The sequence below is a fragment of the Trichechus manatus genome, unplaced genomic scaffold, assembly GCF_000243295.1.
Source record: "Trichechus manatus latirostris isolate Lorelei unplaced genomic scaffold, TriManLat1.0 scaffold00078, whole genome shotgun sequence".
Lineage (NCBI taxonomy): Eukaryota > Metazoa > Chordata > Mammalia > Sirenia > Trichechidae > Trichechus > Trichechus manatus.
The window spans coordinates 2,982,990-3,003,529 of record NW_004444014.1 but is presented as its reverse complement, the minus strand read 5'-3'; positions in this window follow the sequence as shown (position 1 = coordinate 3,003,529).

Here is a 20,540-nt window from a genome sequence, read left to right as displayed (position 1 = left end):
GAATAAACTGGAGAGAGGGGGAAAATGTGCCTGCTGGTTTTGGTCTCCTCAGGGAAGTCTCTGGGGGAGAAGGAGGGGGTGCTTTGGAGCCAGAGCCTGTGCACACATGGCTCTATCCTGACCTCTGATGGCAGGCCACAACTGGAGCTCCAAGGGGGAGTGATTGCATCATTCCAACCTTAAATATTAGAAAACACTCCAGCCATACCAGTCTTCCTTGCAAATCCCTTATTAGTTTGTCATCTGGGCACTTATCTAATTTTTCAGGAAATCTCTTATATTTTTATTATATATCCTCTCTGGGAATAAGTAAGATGAATTTACTTCCCATTGCATTAAGTGGAATAACTATTTATTTATCTTAAACTTGCCTTATTCAGTTTCACCATTTCAAAGTAGATCCCTTCATTCTCCTATTCCAGACTTTTTGGGCAAGTTCTCTTTTTCCATCTGCTGCGTGGGTATGTGATTTGTCTCCTATCTGTAGTCAGCCTGCCTCTATCAAACCACAGTCCCGTGGTCTCTCTTCTCCAGGGGTTCATTAATTCAGCAATCAAGTATTGAGTACATTCCTTGTGGGAGTCTCAGAGTCAACACTGATGACACAGAGATAAGCAAAGCTCTCTCTGTACACTCAAAGAGTTCACTCGTTAGGGGCAAAAACACAGCTGAGTGGGAGCGAGAGTGGGAACTGAGCCCAGACCATCATAATGTGATTTGGGCTATTAGACAGTAAGCAGAACATGTGGGCTTCCCTCTAAGGAGGGCCCTAGTATTGATCAGGGTTCTTTGCAAACAGAAGTGAATTCTGGCTTACTAAAGTACAAAAGGAAGAGGTTGGATTATTTAGATGGCTCTGGGAAAGTGCAGGAGATCAAAAACTAGTCTTGGAAAGCTAAGAGCAAAGGCTGTCCCTGGGATTTGGGGAGCAGGGACTATTATCAGAATAAACAGGCTCCAATCTTTCCACTTTAAGGCACAGATTCCAAAGAGAGAGTCTTGTTTGCTCAGCCTCAGACCTATGCCCACCCCTTTTCCAGGGGAGACCAAATCACTTTTACAAACATCTTGCTAAGACTGCTTCTTGCTATTGGGAGATAGGGAGTTCCTACAAAATAGAAACATCAATGTGTTTACCCTAAAGCAAGAAGTAGCTGCCAGGTGTCCAAAAGAGGAACTAGAACAGGCTGGGAGGGTGGGGAAGACTCGTGAGAGGAAATGGACAAGAGCAAAAAGTTTCAAGAAAAGTAAGAGTTAGTGTGTTGAGTAAGAGAGGAGGTGAGAAAAAGAAGGTACTGAGCCTTTGAACATCAGGACATAAGCATGGAGCTTTTGATAAGCAGGGATGGAACCTCTCACCTTCCATCTAAGACCAAGGGCACAGAAAAGAAGATGAGAGAAAACCATGGAAAAATTCAATACAAGACTCAAGGTGACAGCATTGTAAAGGGGGGCAAAAAATAAGTGTAGAATGTTGCCTAGCACATAATTAATGCTTAATTAGAAATGACTCCATTATCATTACAATCCTAGAATGGGGATATCAGTGCCTTCATCATAGATTTGTCTGAGAAATTCAGTGAGATAAAGGATGTTCAATGGAAGGCATATTGTAAATATGTTTCCAGTTTATTCCCCACCTGCATCTCCATTCTTGCAGTTGTTGTCATTGAGTGCTGTGGAGTCAATTCTGACTCATAGAGAGCTCATGTAACAGAGTAAAACTGCCCCCACAGAGTTTTCTAGGCCGTCATGTGCAAAGACTGGGAGTTAGAAAGCCAAAAGGGAAGAACACACTCAGAGTTTATCAAGCTGAAAGAACTGAAGAAAAAATCAAGCCTTGAGTTGCAATTTTGAAGGATTCTACTGGGAGAATATTGAACGATGCAGGAAGCATCAAAAGAAGATGAAAGGAATACACAGAGTCACTGTACCAAAAAGATTTGGTCAACGTTGAACCATTTCAGGAGGTAGCATATGATTAAGAACCGATAGTACTCAAGGAAGAAATCCAGGCTGCACTGAAGGGAATTGCAAAAAACAAGTCTCCAGGAATTGATGGAATGCCAATTGAGATGTTTCAACAAACAGATGCAGTGCTGGAGTTGCTCACTCATCTATATCAAGAAATTTATAAGACTGCTACCTGGCCACTCGACTGGAAGAAATCCATATTTGTGCCCATTCCAAAGAAAGGTGATCTAACAGAATGCAGAAGTTATCCAACAATATCATTAATGTCACATACAAGTAAAATTTTTCTGAAGATCATTCAAAAGCAGCTTCAGCAGTACATTGACAGGGAACTGACAGAAGTTCAAGCCAGACTGAGAAGAATTCATGGAATGAAGCATATCATTGCTGATGGCTGGTGGATCTTGGCTGAAAGCAGAGAATACCAGAAAGAGGTTTACCTGTGTTTTATTGACTATGCAAACACATTCGACTGTGTGGATCATAACAAATCAAGGATAACATACAAAGAATGGCAATTCCAGAACACTTAATTGTGCTCATGTGGAATACTTAGATAGACCACGAGGCAGTTGCTGGGACAGAACAAGGGAATACTATGTGTTTAAAGTCAGGAAAGGTGTGTGTCAGGGTTGTATCCTTTCACCATACTTATTCAATCTGTATGCTGAGTAAATAATCCAAGAAGCTGGATTATATGAAGAAGAACATGGCATCAGGATTGGAGGAAGACTCATTAACAACCTGCAATATGCAGATGACATAACCTTGCTTGCTGAAAGTGAAGAGGACTTGAAGCCCTTACTGATGAAGATCAAAGACCACAGCCTTCAGTATGGATTACACCTCAACATAAAGAAAACAAAAATCCTCACAACTGGACCAATAAGCAACATCATGATAAATGAAGAAAAGATGGAAGTTGTCAAAGATTTCGTTTATCTTGGATCCACAATCAACACCCATGGAAGCAGCAGTCAAGAAATCAAACGAGGGATTACATTAAGCAAATCTGTTGCAAAAGACCTCATTAAAGTGTTAAAAAGCAAACATGTCACTTTAAGGACTAAGGTGCACCTGACCCAAGCCATGGTATTTTTAGTCACCTCATAGGCATGGGAAAGCTGGACAATGAGTAAGGAAGACAGAAGAAGAATTGACTCCTTTGATTTATGGTGTTGGCGAAGAATATTGAATATACCATGGGCTTCCGGAAGAACAAACGAATCTGTCTTGGAAGAAGTATAGCCAGAATGATCCTTGGAAGCAAGGATGGCAAGACTTCATCTCATGTACTTTGGACATGTTATATCAGGAGGGACTAGTCCCTGGATAAGGACATCATGCTTGGTAAAGTGGAGGGTCAGCAAAAAAGAGGAAGACTCTCAATGAGATGGATTGGCACAGCACCTGCAACAATGGGCTCAATGATTGTTAGGATGCTGCAGGACCAGACAGTGTTTCATTCTGTTGTACATAGGGTCACTGTGAGTCAGAACTGACTTGTGAGCACCTAACAACAAACAACAACAAATCTTTGTGGAATAAGATTGCCAGGCCTTTCTCCTGTGAAGCTGATGGATGGGTTCGAACCATCAACCTTTTGGTTAGCAACTGAGCATTGAACCATTGCACCACCAGGCTCCTCCATTCTTGTGATATCTAAGTCAAAATGATTGCAAATAGCACCTGACCTAAGGTGATTGTGCTGAAAATAGAAGAGAATAAAAAAGACATATTCAGTGAACAAGTAGATACGGGGTATGAGGAGAGGAAGTAGAACTGCTGCTGAATTTCTAGTGTGGGGGCTTAGGTGGATATTGGTGTTATTCACCAAGCTGGGAAGGGTGGGTTTTGAGGGAAAGGAGATGTGCTCGGTAAAGATCTTGCTCATCAGATATGCAGTCAATTACAGCTTCGTGTTTGGTTTGGATGGCCGTGGAGCTCCTCTGGTGGTGGAGCTAGAAGCGCTGGCCTTCTCCAGCCCTTGCCAATGAGTATGTGAACTGGCTGACAAGAGTGAAGACTGCTGTCCTGAGACACAGAGCTTCAAGCTGACAATGAGTGTACCGAATTGCAGGACCTGCTCTGCCAAGTTCCTTGCTCTGATTAAGCCATGCTTAACCCTTATCTGGAAACCATGGTGGTGTAGTGGTTAAGAGCTACAGCTGCTAACCAAAAGGTCAGCAGTTCAAATCCACCAGGTTCTACCCTGTCCTATAGGGTCACTATGAGTAAGAGTCGACTCAACAGCAATGGTTTAATCCTTATCTGCAGAAATCTCACATCTAATTACGTTATCTCTATTAAACGAGTTTTTTCCAAAAGGAAATATGGGAGGAGGAATTTTATTTTTTTTTAAAGAAAACAACCTCAGGGGACTTTTAATGCCGGAAAAACATCTCCCCCAGAACACCTGGAGTTCCTGGGATATGAATAGTTTCCGAGTGCATTAAAACTAGTCAGGGGGACCTGAACCCTTCTGTGGCCCACAGAGCCAAGTCCAATCTCAGCACTGTGTAGTCAGCAATGAATCATAAAGAGTGAAGGAGAAGTCAGATTGGAACTGTTACTAAGCCCAAGGGGCTTTTTCTTTTGTTGTTATTACTTAAATGTGTTTCAAATTTCACAACATCTGTCCGTCCAAATTTCAGCTGTGGAATTTTTTTTTTTTTTTTTCTGGTTGAAAGATTTCGTGATTTCTTATAATAATAACTAAAGTTTCTCTGTGCATTCTAACTCATTTTCAAGACTAATTTCACATCTCTTTAATCTCCTGATAAGCTTTTGGTATGTGGATTATCTTCTTTATTTTGAAACTAAGCATCACATGGGCTGCGTTGTTTATCCAAGGACGCATGATGATTGGGAAGGTTAGAAAGAACCAGACACCAGGGCTCTTGACTCCTAGTCCAGTGCTCTTTCCCATGGCCTTTCCTCCAAGTGTTAAGTTGGAGGCTTCCCTTCTCCCCTAAGGACTCATATTCATCAGCGCATACACATGCTAACAGGCCATGCAATCAGTGAGGAGGCTCTTAACATCCACCTGCTCACTCGTCCAGAGAATATACCGAGCAGCTCAGGCAACACTGATTACAAAGGTCAGTCGTCAACATGTGGTTGGAGAGCTTTGCAGAGCAATAATCAGGTGCAGGCTCTTTCCTTCCCCTTAGAACTTTTCAGTTTGATCAGGGTAACACACTCAAGGGTGAGAACTGATCTCTTGGAGTACCATGGCTTTGTGTTCATGATACTCATCTTTTAAACCATTTTACTCCATAGGGGGACCCAGAGATATATTAAGTGGTGGAATTGGAAAGTTTTTGCGTTAGAAGATACCACAGAGAAAAAAAGGCAATTGTTTAAATTTATGAATGAGGAAACTTTGACCAAGGAAACTGAAGCCACTTGCTACAAGCCATATAGCTAACCAGTGACAGGTTTGGTGGTAGAATGCAAGCCTTGACTCTCAGTCAGTGGTCTGTCCGTCTATAGCATATGACAGTGAAGGAATATACCAAAGTGACTGCATTCATTTCTCACTAATCAAGTCAGCAGGAAAACTCGGGTTTAAGAAATAACAAATTGGAAACAGACCTCAAAGCACCCCTCCAAAGCTGGTCTGCATGTCTAGGGGCCTGTGATCCTGAGTTCTGAGTCAGACAGAGCCGTTCATTCCAATGACTCACATTTCAATGTTAGCCCTCCTGTGCATCTCACCGTTATTTGTAGGAGCAATGCCAAATAAGCAGGCAGACGGGCTCAGCGCAGACCACAAAACAGAGAACCTGCTCCTGTCTTCCTGTCTGGGGGCTCCTGAGAGTGGTTCCCTGCCATGACTAATTAATATACATAAATATGTCCCTTCTACTGTACCTACTTTAGAGGAAGCCAATTGCCTATCATAGAGTGGCTCAAGGAGTAGGTACTTTTGCCCCAAAACATCCCCACCGATAAATCAAAATGTCTAAAATTCCAAATAAAAAATATTCCTTTGATTCTTGAAAGCTTTTTGTCTTTCAAGAATCACCTGCTGAAGTATACATCCTCAGAAAAGAGCAATGCAATGCACTTAAGGGAGCAGAGGCTACTGGAAAAGGGTTGAGAGCAATGAAAAGGGACGTACAGAAGCACTAGAAACCACATTCACATGCCTCATCCATCATCAACTTTTATTGAGCACTTAATGTATACCAGGCACTGAGCTTGCTGCTGGGGAAACAAAAATGAATGAGATACAGTCTCTGCTCTCAAGTTCAAGGGTCTAACAGCCAAGCAGGGGAAAACAACGAGAGCAATCACAACACTGTTCAAAAAAGGGTTTTAATGGTAATAGCCACAATGTGCTACTCTGGGAATGCAGATGAGGGTCACCTAATAATGTCCAGAGAGACAGGTGGTACTTGCTGAGGAAATGATACTCAGACTGAGTTTTTACAAATGAGGAGATGCTCACCGTGAACCAAGACAAAGGGGGCATTCGACGCTGAAGGAGGAGCATGGACAAAGGCACGGAGGCAAAAGTAGGTGCTTTGTCTTCTTGAGTAGCAAGCAAGTTGGTAAAAGTATAATGGTGACAACACAAACGCCCATTATAGGGTGACCAACTATCCAGATTGTGCTGGACTGAGGGGGATCCTGGAGCATGAAACTTTGAGTTCTAAAACCAGGAAACTCCCAGGTAAACCAGAATAAGTTGATTACCCTACAGATGGTCATGAGGAGAAGGGTACTTACATTTGGAGAAAAGTAGGAAAGCAAGTGGTATAGCAGAAGCAGCACTGGACCCGGACTCAGAACACCTGATACTGGACTTGGCTTTGCCACTAGTAGGAGCCTACCTGGAATCAGTTTTCTCACCTGTATTGCAAGGGAGCTGTGATGTGCTTTCTGGTTCAAAAGCTCCATCATTCTAAATTCCTCAGGAAGTTATCAAAGAGCAGTTAGATAAAATTGCCTGTTGGAACAATAGAACATTCCACAGAATAACAATTGTAAGGGTGAAAACCTGTCATACACAGGTCCCCTGGAGCCTTCTCCAAGAGCAAAGAGAGCCCGTAGGAAGGTGAAATCTAAAACACCACGTACTGCTAAATGGTAACCCATGGTACCATAACTGTAGCTGTATCAGCACCTCACATTCAAAATTAGACTCTTCCAGGCTAGGGTCGCAGTTTTGTGACTAATCATCAGAATGGTTTTTAAAAGCAATCAGTCCCTGTTTCTCATGACTATAGGTTGTTAGGTTGTTGTTGAGTGCTGTGGAATCAGTTCTGACTCACAGTGACTCTATGTACAACAGAATGAAACACTGCCTAATCCTGCACCATGCCTATAATCGTTGTTAAGTTTGAGCCTGTTGTTGCAGCCACTATGTCAATCCATCTCATTGAGGATTTTCCTCTTTTTCGCTACCCTCTACTTTACCAAGCATGAAGTCCTATTTCAGGGACTGGTCCCTGCTGATAACATGTCCAAAGTATGTGAGATGAAGTCTGGCTATCCTTGCTTCTAAGGAGCATTCTGGCTATACTACTTCCAAGACAGATTTTTTCATTCTTCTGGCAGTCCATGGTATATTCAATATTCTTTGCCAACACCATAATTCAAAGGCATCAATTCTTCCATCTTCCTTATTTATTGTCCAGCTTTCCCATACATATGAGATGATTGAAAATACCATGGCTTGGGTCAGGTGCACCTTAGTCCTTAAAGTGACATGTTTGTTTTTTAACACTTTAATGAGGTCTTTTGCAACAGATTTGCTTAATGTAATCCCTTGTTTGAGTTTTTGACTGCTGCTTCCATGGGCATTGTTTGTAGATCCAAGTAAGATGAAATCTTTGACAACTTCCATCTTTTCTTCATTTATCATAAAGTTGCTTATTGATCCAGTTGTGAAGATTTTTGTTTTCTCTATGTTGAGATGTAATGCATACTGAAGGCTGTAGTCTTTGATATTCTTCAGTAAGGGCTTCAAGTCCTCTTCACTTTCAGCAAGCAAGGTTGTGTCATCTGCATATTGCAGGTTGTTAATGAGTCTTCCTTCATTCCTGATGCCCCGTTCTTCTTCATATAGTCCAGCTTCTTGGATTATTTGCTCAGTATACAGATTGAATAAGTAAGGTGAAAGGATACAACCCTGACGCACACCTTTCCTTTTAAACCATGCACTATCTCCTTGTTCTGTTCAAACAACTGCCTCTGGGTTTATGTAAAGGTTCCTTATGAGCAAAATTAAGTGTTCTGGAATTCCCATTCTTCACAATGTTATCAATAATTTGTTATGATCCACACAGTCGAATGCTTCTGCATAGTTAATGAAACACAGGTAAACATCTTTCTGGTATTCTCTGCTTTCAGCCAGGATCCATCTGACATCAGTAATGGTATCCCTCTTTCCACAAATTCTTCTGAGTCTGGCTTGAATTTCTCGCATTTCCCTGTCAATGTACTATGGCAACCACTTTTGAATGACCTTTAGCAATATTTTACTTGTGTGTGATATTAATGATATTGTTGGATAATTTCTGCATTCTGTTGGATCACCTTTCTTTGGAACAGGCACAAATATTGATCTCTTCTAGTTGGTTGGCCAGGAAGCTGTTTTACAAATTTCTTGGCATAGATGAATGAGCACTTGCAGTGCTGCATCCATTTGTTGAAACATCTCAATTAGTATTCTGTCAATTCCTAGAGCCTTGTTTTCCACCAATGCCTTCAGTGAAGCTTGGACTTCTTCCTTCAGTACCATCAGTTCTTGATCATATGCTACCTCCTGAAATGACTGAACATCGACCAGTTCTTTTCGGTACAGTAACTCTTCCATCTTCTTTTGATGCTTCCTGCATCATTCAGTATTTTCCCAGTAGAATCCTTCAACATTGTAACTCGAGCCTTGAATTTCTTCTTCAGAGTTTTCAGCCTGAGAAACGCTGAGTGTGTTCTTCTCTTTTGGTTTTCTAACTCCAAGTCTTTGCACATGTCATTATAATACTTCACTTTGTCTTCTCGAGCTGCCCTTTGAAATCTTCTGTCCAGCTCTTTTACTTTTTCATTTCTTCCTTTCACTTTAGCTACTCAACACTTAAGAGCAAGTTTTAGAGTCTCTTCTGACATCCATTTTGGTCTTTTCTTTCTTTCCTGTCTTCTAAGTGACCTCTTGATTTCTTCATGTTTGATGTCCTCACAACTCTCTGGTGTTCGGTCATTAAGACCAAAGTGTTCAACGTGTCAAATCTATTCTTGAGATGGTCTCTAAATTCTGGTAGGATATACTGAAGGTCATACTTTGGCTGTCATAGACTTGTTCAAATTTTCTTCAGCTTCAACTTGAACTTGCATGTGAGCAATTGATAGTCTGTTCTGCAGTCTGCCCCTGGCCTTGTTCTGACTGACAATATTGAGCTTTTCCATCATCTCTTTCCACAGATGTAGTGGATTTGATTCCTGTGTATTCCATCTGGTGAGGTCCACGTGTATAATCACCGTTTATGTTGGTGAAAAAAGATATTTGCAATGAAGAAGCCGTTGGTCTTGCAAAATTCTATCATGTACTCTCTGGCATCGTTTGTATCACCAAGGCCATATTTTCCAACTACCTATCCTTCTTTTTTGTTTCTAACTTTTGCATTCCAATCACCAGTAATTATTAATTCATCTGGATTGCATTTTTGATCAATTTCATACTGCAGAAGTTGGTAAAAATCTTCAAATTCTTCATCTTTCACCTTAGTGTTTGGTGCATAAATTTGAACAATAGTCATCTTCAAATTCTTCATCTTTCACCTTAGTGGTTGGTACATAAATTTGAATAATAGTCATATTAACTGGTATTCCTTGTAGGCATATGGATATTATCCTATTACTGACAGTGTTGTACTTCAGGATAGGCATTGAAAGGTTGTTTTTGACAATGAGTCCAACGTCATTCTCGGCATAGTAGACCATATGATTATCCGATTCAAAATGGCCAATACCAGTCCATTTCAGCCCACTAATGCCTAGGATATTGATGTTTATGCATTCCATTTCATTCTTGATGATTTCCAATTTTCCTAGATTCATACTTCACACATTCCACGTTCCTATTATTAATGGATGTTTGCAGTTGTTTCTTCTCATTTTCAGTCATGTCACATCAGCAAATGGAGGTCCCAAAAGCTTAGGTCCATCCACGTCATTGAGGTCCACTCTACTTTGAGGAGGCAGCTCTTCCCCAGTCATATTTTGAGTGCCTTCCAACCTGAGGGGCTCATCTTCTGGCACTATACCAGACAATGTTCCACTGCTATTCATAAGGTTTTCACTGGTAATTTTTTTTTCCAGTAGTAGACCACCAGGTCCTTCTTCCTAGTCTGTCTAAGTCTGGAAGCTCAGCTGAAACCTGTCCACCATGGGTGACCCTGCTGGTATTTGAAATACCAGTGACATAGCTACACGAAAGCCTCTACAGTATGCCAAACTGACACATGTGGGGCATGACTATATAGGTGTTTATTAAATTGTAATGATCTGGAGCTGCCAATCTCTGTTGTACTCTGGCTTGACATAGACTTATTTACTCATTCATTCATTTTTCCATTTAGTTAAACAATGGATTGTAATAATACTTTTGTCAAGTAGTGAAGAAGAAAAAGAATGAGGTACTTAAATTATCAGCTCATTTTACAAATGAGGTAAATATGTATATCCAGCCCCAAATTTATAATCCAAGAGAAGAAATCCTAATGGAATCAAGGGAATATCATTATATAGAATGTTCAGGTTGAAAGGAATAAACATAGTATGGTCTGGCAGAAAGAATGCTGGGCATAGGGGAAAGAAATCTCGATTTGAGCCATAATTATATATATGTCCTACTGTGGACTGAGTTTCTACATTTCTAAAATTGAAAAGCAGAACTAAGTTATTTTTCTAATTTAATGTTCCAGAACTTTGTATGACATCCAGTCTAGCACTCTCATATTTCAAAAGAGGAATATGAGAGAGAAGGCAAATGACTGTGCCAAAGTCACATAATGTCAGACCAAAGCTAGAAATACTGAACAATCTCCAGACTTCCAATTCAATAGTACAGACCCTCTGTCTATATTAATCCTCAAATTCTAAGAATGACTGATATCTACACTGCACCTTGACTATCTACAAACATGAAAAGAGTGACCAATTTCAGTTAGAGAAAAATAAAAACCATCAAAATTATATGGGTTGATTGGAAGAAGGGACATGAAGAGGAATTATGTGCACTCAAAATTTAGTTGATTAAATTTAGTGTTGCAGAGTCTTATCCAGACAGTCTTCTTCTAGTGAATATTAACGAATCCAAACGTAATGGAAGCTCCTAAACTGCATTTTCTATTTTCTGGAATTTTAAGTTTCTCATATAGTGCCACACTTGGGAGATCAGCCCTGCAGTCCTTGCAAAATTTCTAAAAAACAATCAGTTCCGTTTCCAACCTAAGTGATTGCTCTCAGCTTTGCAGCTTGTAGCCTCTGCCAGGAAACTAAGCAAACAGTCCCTCTTTCAAAGCAGGTGCAGCCGCCTGACAATAATCCAATAAAAAACCTATTAGCTGGGTCTCCATGACACTCCTGGTATCCATGGGACTTACATTATCTTTAATGTAGTTAATAAATCCAGACCATTTCCTTCTGCAATTGCTCCCAATATGGCTCCACTCTTAGGACTGTTCCACTAACCTTTTGTTGCTACATTCTTATGAATGCTGAATCACTCTCTAATCTATGCCATGAAACACGTGTGGTCCCACTCAGTGAACTAGATCAATCTGCTTGTGTAAGCCAATTGCAGTTGCCTACTGGGCCATATCTGTATATTGCAAACAGCAGGGCTGATACTGACCAAGTTGTAAATTGTCAGTCATGGGTTGGTGGTTAAGGGATGATGGGTAAAGAGGGAACATGAGGGGAGGTTTATGGTCATTGGAGGCTACTGCATGTATCTCTGAGTAACCCTGCACATGTAAGCTCCAGAACAGGTCAGTATGTTAATTAAAAATTCAAGGAAAAGATTCATCCCATGTGTTGCTTTTCCTCCAATATTCCTGGTATCGTTTCTCACCTCAATTCAGAAATCTTCTATGGCAGACTGTAATACAAGACCCTAACCTTTCCTCCATCTGGCATTCAAGTCCTTCATCATTAAGCATCTTCTATATATCCAACCCTGTTTATTATTGCTCTCATATTAACAGTGTTTAAAGCAAGGCTTTGAACCAGTCTCTCCCTGCAGAGAATTTGCATTTCTAACAAGTTCCCAGGCAATGCTAATGCTGCTGGTTAGGGACCAATTCTGAGAACCACTAGCAGAGCAGTGGTCCTCAAAATTTATTATACGTAGGGGTCACCTGGGGATCTCGCTAAAGTGTAGATTCTGATTCAGTATATCTGGGGTAGAAATGTTAATTCTCCGCAGGAGTTAGAACTGGAACAAACTGATTCCAAGCCCTGGTTTAAAGCTTCAAAATGGGTCACTGTTAAGTATATATGAAGATAATTGTCTCATCCAGGGGCAGATTATCCAACAGGTAAGGCAAGCATGGTGCTTACCTTGCTTACCAGATCATCTGTAGTGAACAATTTCATGTTTTTTCACTATATCAAAGATTCTGCTTCTAGGCATGGCTGGCATCTGTCTCTCTCCAAACCCCCCAGCACCTTCCTACAGAATCAAAGCCTCTTTTTAAATTTGCAGTCCCTGACAGGGGAAGATGACCCAGTAAGCAAGGTAAGCCTGGGCTTACATATGCTTACTTATTAATCTATAGTGAACAATTTCACTACAGTGCTTACCGTGCTTACCTTGCTTATTGGATAATCTGCCCCTGGTTTCATTCCTTCGTTTGTTTTTAGTTGCTGTCGAGTCGGCTTTGGCTCACTGTGACCTTATGTATAATAGAATAAAACATTGCCTGGTCCTGCACCATCTTCACAATTGTTGATATCTCTTCATTTGCTGGCCTATAATCTCCATGAAGCAGGAGCCAAGTTCATCTTGCTCACTCTCATACCCCTAGCACCTAACACAGTGCTTGTACCTAGTACATACTCAATAAATACTTGTATGAACAATAGATTAACTTGGTTCTGCACTTTATGCTCTAAAATAAATGTTCTTTACCTTTGCTATATTTTCCTAGCCTCCAAGTTCCTGCTTAAATCCTGGCACCTCCTGAAAGATTTTTCTAGGCTATTCTAGACTATATTGACCTCTTTTCATCAAAGTCTGATTATACTATAGAACGCATTTCTCTCGTATCTCTGAACTTGTAAAATTTTTAAAAGGCATCTTTACCAACTCCAAATTTTTATAAATGTAAAATCTGAAGCCAAAGAAAACACATAACTTGTTCAAGTTTACATAGTACCTCACAACCAACACAGAAACTCAGTTAGTTCATAGCTTTTTGCACAGCCCTGCTTCTATCATATCTTGGCCTTATGTGCACAAGGAGACTGTCATTCCTTGAAGACTTGTTAAGTATTGACCCCTCCACAAGTGGAGAGTAGATTCCATGCTGACATTTGATAAATATTGTTCATTGGCATATTTGTTCTCTGATTTAAAATATTAACCTCTAAGCAATAGAGCAGTATGAGGTTGACTCTGGATAATTTTAAAAGTTGTTCAGCTTTATCTTTGTTTTATGTTAAGTTGAAAATTAAAGTCACCTCAGATATGTGATTATTCTTCTTAAATCAACAAAAACATCTGGGTAACTATTAAAAGTGTTGCAAGCTGTAACAAATCAACAGTCACTCAAGATCAATACTCCCATGGGAAAGCATTTCCATTCACCAATTCTTCTGCAAAATGTGACTTAAGTATTATAATAAGAATCTGGAAAAATAGGAAGGAACAGAAAAGGAAAAAAGGGTGTTACTTTATGAGATGAGAAGGAAACCCTCAGAACCTTATCTCATGCACTGCTGACAAATTATACTGACAATATCATCTAAGCACCTGTTTGCTGGGGGAAGGTGGCATAAGAGACATAGAGGTCTTGTCATCCTTGGCATGTATATCTCATTAAAAAAGTGCAGAATAATAGGACAGGTTGCCAAGATCCTAGACCCAGCTCCATGACTGACTGGTTGCATAGGCAGCCTTGCAATTGCTGGGCATCAGTGAATATTTTGTTTCTGATAAACGCAGAAAAGACTGTGGCTGTGGCTGTTGGCAACTCACCACTTTTCTATTTCCTCTCCTCCCTGGACACACAGCTAAAATCCATTCCATTCCCAAACCTTTCCAAATGTCTGTTCTATTGTATGCGGTCACTTGACTGAGATCTAACCAAAGGAGTGGGAATGGGAATGATCTGTAGCACCACCACCCGAAGGCCTGACCCATGAAAAACGCCTGCATGTTCTCCTTGACACTCTTCTCCCTTCCAGCTGATGACAATATCAGAATGTTCTTGTTGGCCACGAGTTAAAGAGGGTTAAAGGTGGCACAGTTTCCATCAGCCTGACAGATGGAAGGGGATAATTTATCCAAATAACACATTAATAAATTGTCCCTTTAATCTGATTTTGCATGATTTTTAAAGGAGAAAAAAGTAGAGATACCCATATATTTCTACATTCACATTACTCAAATCAACTCCTTACCCTGGTAAATAGAAATAGAAAATTTTTAAGTTCTCAAATAACACATAAAAAAATCCTTCAGTTTTTTTTGTTATTATTATTATTAATGACAAGGCCACTTCAGAAATAAATCAGATTTGAAGGCAGAATTCATAGACAATTTCTCCATTCTTTATTCTGTTTAATTAGTGTAAAACCTGGCCAAAAGAAAGAGCTAGACCTGAAAGATCTAATCACGAGTTTTATGCAGTAGCTTCAAGGAATTGTGACCCTTCTCTATAGCCTCTAGACTTTGCAAAGAGAGAGACATTTGCTTTTCAGTTCCTCAGAGCAGAGCAGTGCATGAGATGAGATTTTGATAATATCTTTCAGTTTATACCCCTATGTGGAAATGGGCAATGCATGCTAGAGTCAGGCTCTTCCTTTCAGAAGATCATTATTTACTAGGCGATATAATGATAACTAACACTTTTACAGTAATTCATAGTTTAAAGAACATTCTTCAGATTTTCCAATTTAGTCAATGGCATTATCATCAGGTTTTCAAATTTTAATTTAAATCTTGGCATAGAAACCAGTTGTTTCTGGCTTCACACTATCTCTGAATTTCATCATTTATCTTCCATTTTCAATATCCACACCCCAGATAAACACTTTAACCCTATATCTGGATTCCTGAGAAGTATTCCTAATTGATCTTGGCTCAAACATCTCCTCTCTCTAATCTATGCATCAAACCAGATGCCCTAAAAGATTGATGTTTCATATAAAAATAAGAAGAATTGTTATCTTTTATTGGATACTTACTAAATGCTGAGCTCTATGGTAGGTACTCCATGTGTATTATCTTAGTCCTGTAACCAGTCTATGCAGTAGGTGTTAGTGTGTGCTCCACATAATAGGTGAGGAAACTAAGGCTTAGAGAAGTTAAAATAACTTGCCCTTACTTACTTACAGCCTTTAGTGGTAGGGGCAACATTCAAACCCTGGTCTGTTCAACTTCAGAACTTAAAATTTTCATCATTTTATTAGAATGTTTTAGAATAATAGTAATAAATGCCTCTTGATCCATTTGTTGGTCTTTAAGTAGAAATCCATCTGTCAACTCCATCCTTTTCTATCTCCAATAATTCAGATTGGCTCTCTATTGTATGTTGACACACATGCTCATTCTCCAGTGAAATTCAAACCTGTCCATAATATGCCCCGTAGCTATCTCTGTGTCATTTCTCTCTGGCTATAGCAAATACCATATCAAATATGTATATATAGTTGTGGATAGTTGCCATGGAGTCAGCTCTCGCTTGTGGTGACCGTATATGTAATAAATGAGATTCGAGTCCACCAGAGATGGCCTGGTCATCTATTTCTGAAAAAACAACCATTGAAAACCCTATGGAGTACAATTTTACTCTGACACACATGGGGTCGCCATAAGTCAAAGTCAACTCAATAGCAACTGGTTTGCGGTCGTTTTAGGCTTATCTCCCAGGTAGACTTAGAATCCTCTGGAAGGATAAAACTGTATCCTTTTTCTTCCTTTCTTTATTTTCAGTTCTTGACAGGACTTGGCAAGTTGCTTAAACATATATTTAATTTCAAATTGCAATATTCAAATTCAAAGTAATTAGTGAAAAAATTACATTGATGTGTCAGCTATTCAATTCACCAAGTATTTATTGTCTATTTAGACCCCTCCCCTTGCTAAAGGCTAAGTGTGACACATTAAATTATTTCAAATGTGGCAGAGCAGCAGTCCACTCCTTGCAGAAGCAGAGTATACGGGCTAGCTGAAAAGTTTTTATGAAGGATTCAAAAAATGTAAGGTTGGTATCTTAGTCTCCTAGTGCTGTTGTAACAGAAGTATCACAGCTGGGTGGTTTTAAAGAACAGAAATTTATTTTCCCACAGTTTCGGAAGCCAGAAGTCTGAATTCAGGGCACCAGCTATAGGAGAAGGCTCTCTATAGGCTCTGGGGAAAAATCCTTGCCTCAGCTTCTACAGCCTTGGTTCCTTGGCAATCTGTCATCCTCTTATTTGTGCTTACTTGTCTCTGTATCTATGCTGATCCTTACAACTCTTAAGTGATTAAGTGTAGGGCACACCCTACACTGATATGGCCTCATTAACATAACAAAGAAAATCTTATTCCCAAATGGGATTATAGATATAGATACAGGGGTTAGGATTCCAACACATATTTTGGGGAGGACACAATTCAACCCATAACAGTCAGCTAAATATGCTGAGGCTTATTATGAAGGATCTCACGAAAACATTGGCTGGTCCTCATCCTGTGCAACAATAAAAAAAAATTTTTTGAACAGGCAAGTTCCAAGAGCAAAGTGTTAGCTTGGAAATATTCATCTGGTGGGAGGGTCCTGCGTGTACTGACAATGAGAGACTCGGGCAGGGCAGAAAGAGGCTGCTTCAATAATTTCTGCATAAGGTAGAATAAGAAATAACTAATATATTTGGGTGGCTATCATATGCTTATGATGTGTCAGGAATGGCTAGAAACTTTATATACATAATCTTGTGTTAATTCTTGCCAAAAAATAAACAAATAAGCTTATCATTATCTTGATGTTATTGGCAGAGAACTTGATGCTCAGAGAGCTTATATGGTATCCAAAGTGAAAAAAGTAGATACAAAAAGGAGAACTAATATTAGTGATATTTGAAAGACTTGCATATAGTGATTCACACTTGAATATGAGAGTACAGAATAAGAAGCTAAAAGTCTTTGCAACTTTTAATCTTATAATACTGTAAAATGGAGAGCTGCCATATTTAGGTGAGAGCTGAAGCTAGTAAAATGGAGTTTATTCTCCATCCACTTAGCATATACCCTAGGGTTAATTTTCTGGAGAACTACCATTCTAATAATATTTCTTTCCTTCTAAACAAACTTAATTTAACCATATTTGTTTCAAAATGATCTTTGTTTGTAAATATACAATATGTCTTCCAAAAACAATAATTTGCCACAACTGAGAGTAAGAAGATCATTGTATTTTGATTCTCTAGTTGAATATTCATGGAGAGTTTGGTTAGCAAACTTAAGTTGCAAAAATTTAGTACATCTAATTTAGTAGAGAGCACAAATAGAATTAGAGGCATTGCACAGAGTTTGTAAGATTATTGTTGTTGTTACTATTGTTTTGCAATAGATCACTTGCAAAGTGATTGCAAGTTTAGAGTCTAAATTGTAGTTCATTGTTGTTCTTTAACATTTTTTAATGTATTTCAGTTTGTAGCATAAATCTCAGCACCTAGTAAATGCTTAATAAATACTCATCACTGTTGCTTTTGGAGAATCTTACTTCAGCTTATAAATGCATATTACTTCCTCCTTCATAAGAATCTGTTACCTTTGTTCACTGTGCAAATGGAAAATATTGAAATAATCATTGGTTGGAAATAGAATCACTCTTTATAGTATCTCAGATATGTAGTTAAGAATAGAAGAAAAAAAATCCTGATATTTTATTTTTATCTTGCTGTTGTTGGTTTCCATCAAGACGGCTCCAACTCATGGCGATCTTGTGTATAACAGAACAAAATGTTGTCCGGTCCTGCTCCGTCTTCAAGATCTTTAGTATGTTTGAGTTCACTGTCTGTTGTAGCAAATGTGTTAATCCATCAGACTGAGGATTTCCTTCATTTTTGCTGACCCTCTGCTTTACCAAAAAGGCTGCCCTTTTCCAGCAATTGATCTTTCCTGATGATGTCTCCTAAGTAAACAAGCCTGAGTCTTGCCATCCTCACTTCTAAGAAGCATTCTGTTTGTATTTCTTCTAAGACTAATTTTTTTGTTCTTTTACCAGTCCACAGTATATTTAATATTCTTTGCCAACACCACAGTTTGAATGCATCAGTTCTTATCTACCCACCCCCAACCCATTCTTCTTACTTAAGTGCATGGCCAAGGAAGAAAATCAATGCTTCTAGTTTTTCCATGCTTTGCCCAATTGAGCTAAAATTTTCCTGAAGCATATATAGTGTTTTATATGTTCCAACATGCTTTCTCATCTATGACCACATTTTCCCCCATATAATAACCCCCCAGAAATTACTATCCCCATTGTGAACAGATAAGTGCCAAGTTCAAGAGCCTTGCCTAAAATCACACAACTAGGTCTTGAAAAATTCAGGCCTCCAGATATCCTGCCCATCCATGTTCTTTCTCCTCAACAAGTCAGTCTTTGAGACTGGACTGATATTTTTCTCACTTAAAGTTATCCACACTAACTACAGCTGTACATCATGGATGGAGTACTGAACAGCTGTTTTTAACCCTAAGGAGGAGCAAGAACCCAACCACAGAGAGTGACAATAGGAAGCATCTTTCAGGCGATTTACGACTTGGGGCCAGGCCTGCATCTGCTGTGACAAATAGAGGAGGGGATTGGGTAATTACCTATGATGTTGATCCCTGTAGATTGCCAGTCTCCCTAAACCCCTCAAATCACTTTGACCTTAGAAGCATTTCCTTCCTTCTCTTACCCTCACATTTTCTGACTAATTATATGGTAAATACTTTGAGGGCAGAGACAGGGTCTTCTATGTCCTTCATAACTGGACTAATTGGCTCCGTTGGTGCTAATGAGAACAAGGGTGTCATTTAGGGTCATGGAGGGAAGGAAAAAACAAAACAGCTCAATGCTGTCCTGGAAACTGCCCAGAGTAAACATTACAAGGGCTATTGGGTGAGTGTGGATGCTACCTAATGCCTTTCCCTGACTTCCTAACCAGTCTAATTTCAACCCATTCTTCAAGATCCAATTAGTACTACCTTCTCCATGAAATTTTCCCTAGATATGCTCTTTTAGAATCCCCCAGGCTTTAGGTGGCTCATTTAAGCCCCAGGTCATAGCCAACCTCTTACTGTTATATAATTATGTCAGTTGCATATGTATGTCTCCTCAGTTAAAATGAAAGTCCAGGGACTATGCATTTTCTTTTTTGTGTTTCTGCTCCCACCCTCCTCTCTGCTCACTCCACCCCATCCCATAGCCATTATGAGTCTCTGGGATAAGATTGAGGTCATGTGAGAAATGACAATGTGAATGATTTTTGTGAATATGTTGGGATTTATTCATTCAAACAAAGGCTGCTCCCTTCAAAGCTATTCTGTTGGAAAGCTTAGTGCATAGCTGCTTTTGTTTGATTGTTCTTCTCCCAGGTAGGTTCATTCTTTAATGGTTTTCTCAAGGTTAATATGGGAATGTCTTTGTTAAGTTGAAGATTTAGGTCAAATGATATATGGGAAATATTGTGAAAAGCACTAAGGTAAGTTTAAGGAATTATTATTAATTTGGCCACTGGCATTGGATGAGGAGGCAGCTATCTGTAGCTGTGTATGACACCCATGTTAGTCACCTGCTTTCAGGGCCAAAGCTTCTAAATATAAAAGTACATTGTCTTAGTCATCTAGTGCTGCTACAACAGAAACACCACAAGCGGATGGCTTTAACAAAGAGAAATTTATTTCCTCACAGTTAAAGTAGGTTAAAAGTCCAAATGCAGAGCTTCAGCTCCAGGGGAAGGCTTTTTCTCTCTGTCGGCCTTCTCTTCGGTGTTCTCCTGGACTAGGAGCTTCTCTGCGCAGGGACCCCAGGTCCAAAGGACACGCTCTGCTCCTGGCACTGCTTTCTTGGTGGTAGAGGTCCCCCATTCTCTGCTCGCTTCCCTTTCCTTTTATCTCGTGTAAGGTAAAAGGTGGTGCAGGCCACACCTTAAGGAAACTCCCTTTACATTGGATCAGGGATATGACCTGGGTGAGGGTGGAGTTACAATCCCACCCTAATCCTCTTTAACATAAAATTACAGTCACAAAATGGAGGCCAACCACACAATTCTGGCAATCATGGCCCAGCCAAACTGATACACACATTTTTGGGGGGACATAATTCAAACCATGACATACATGGTCGTACAAGCTTGTC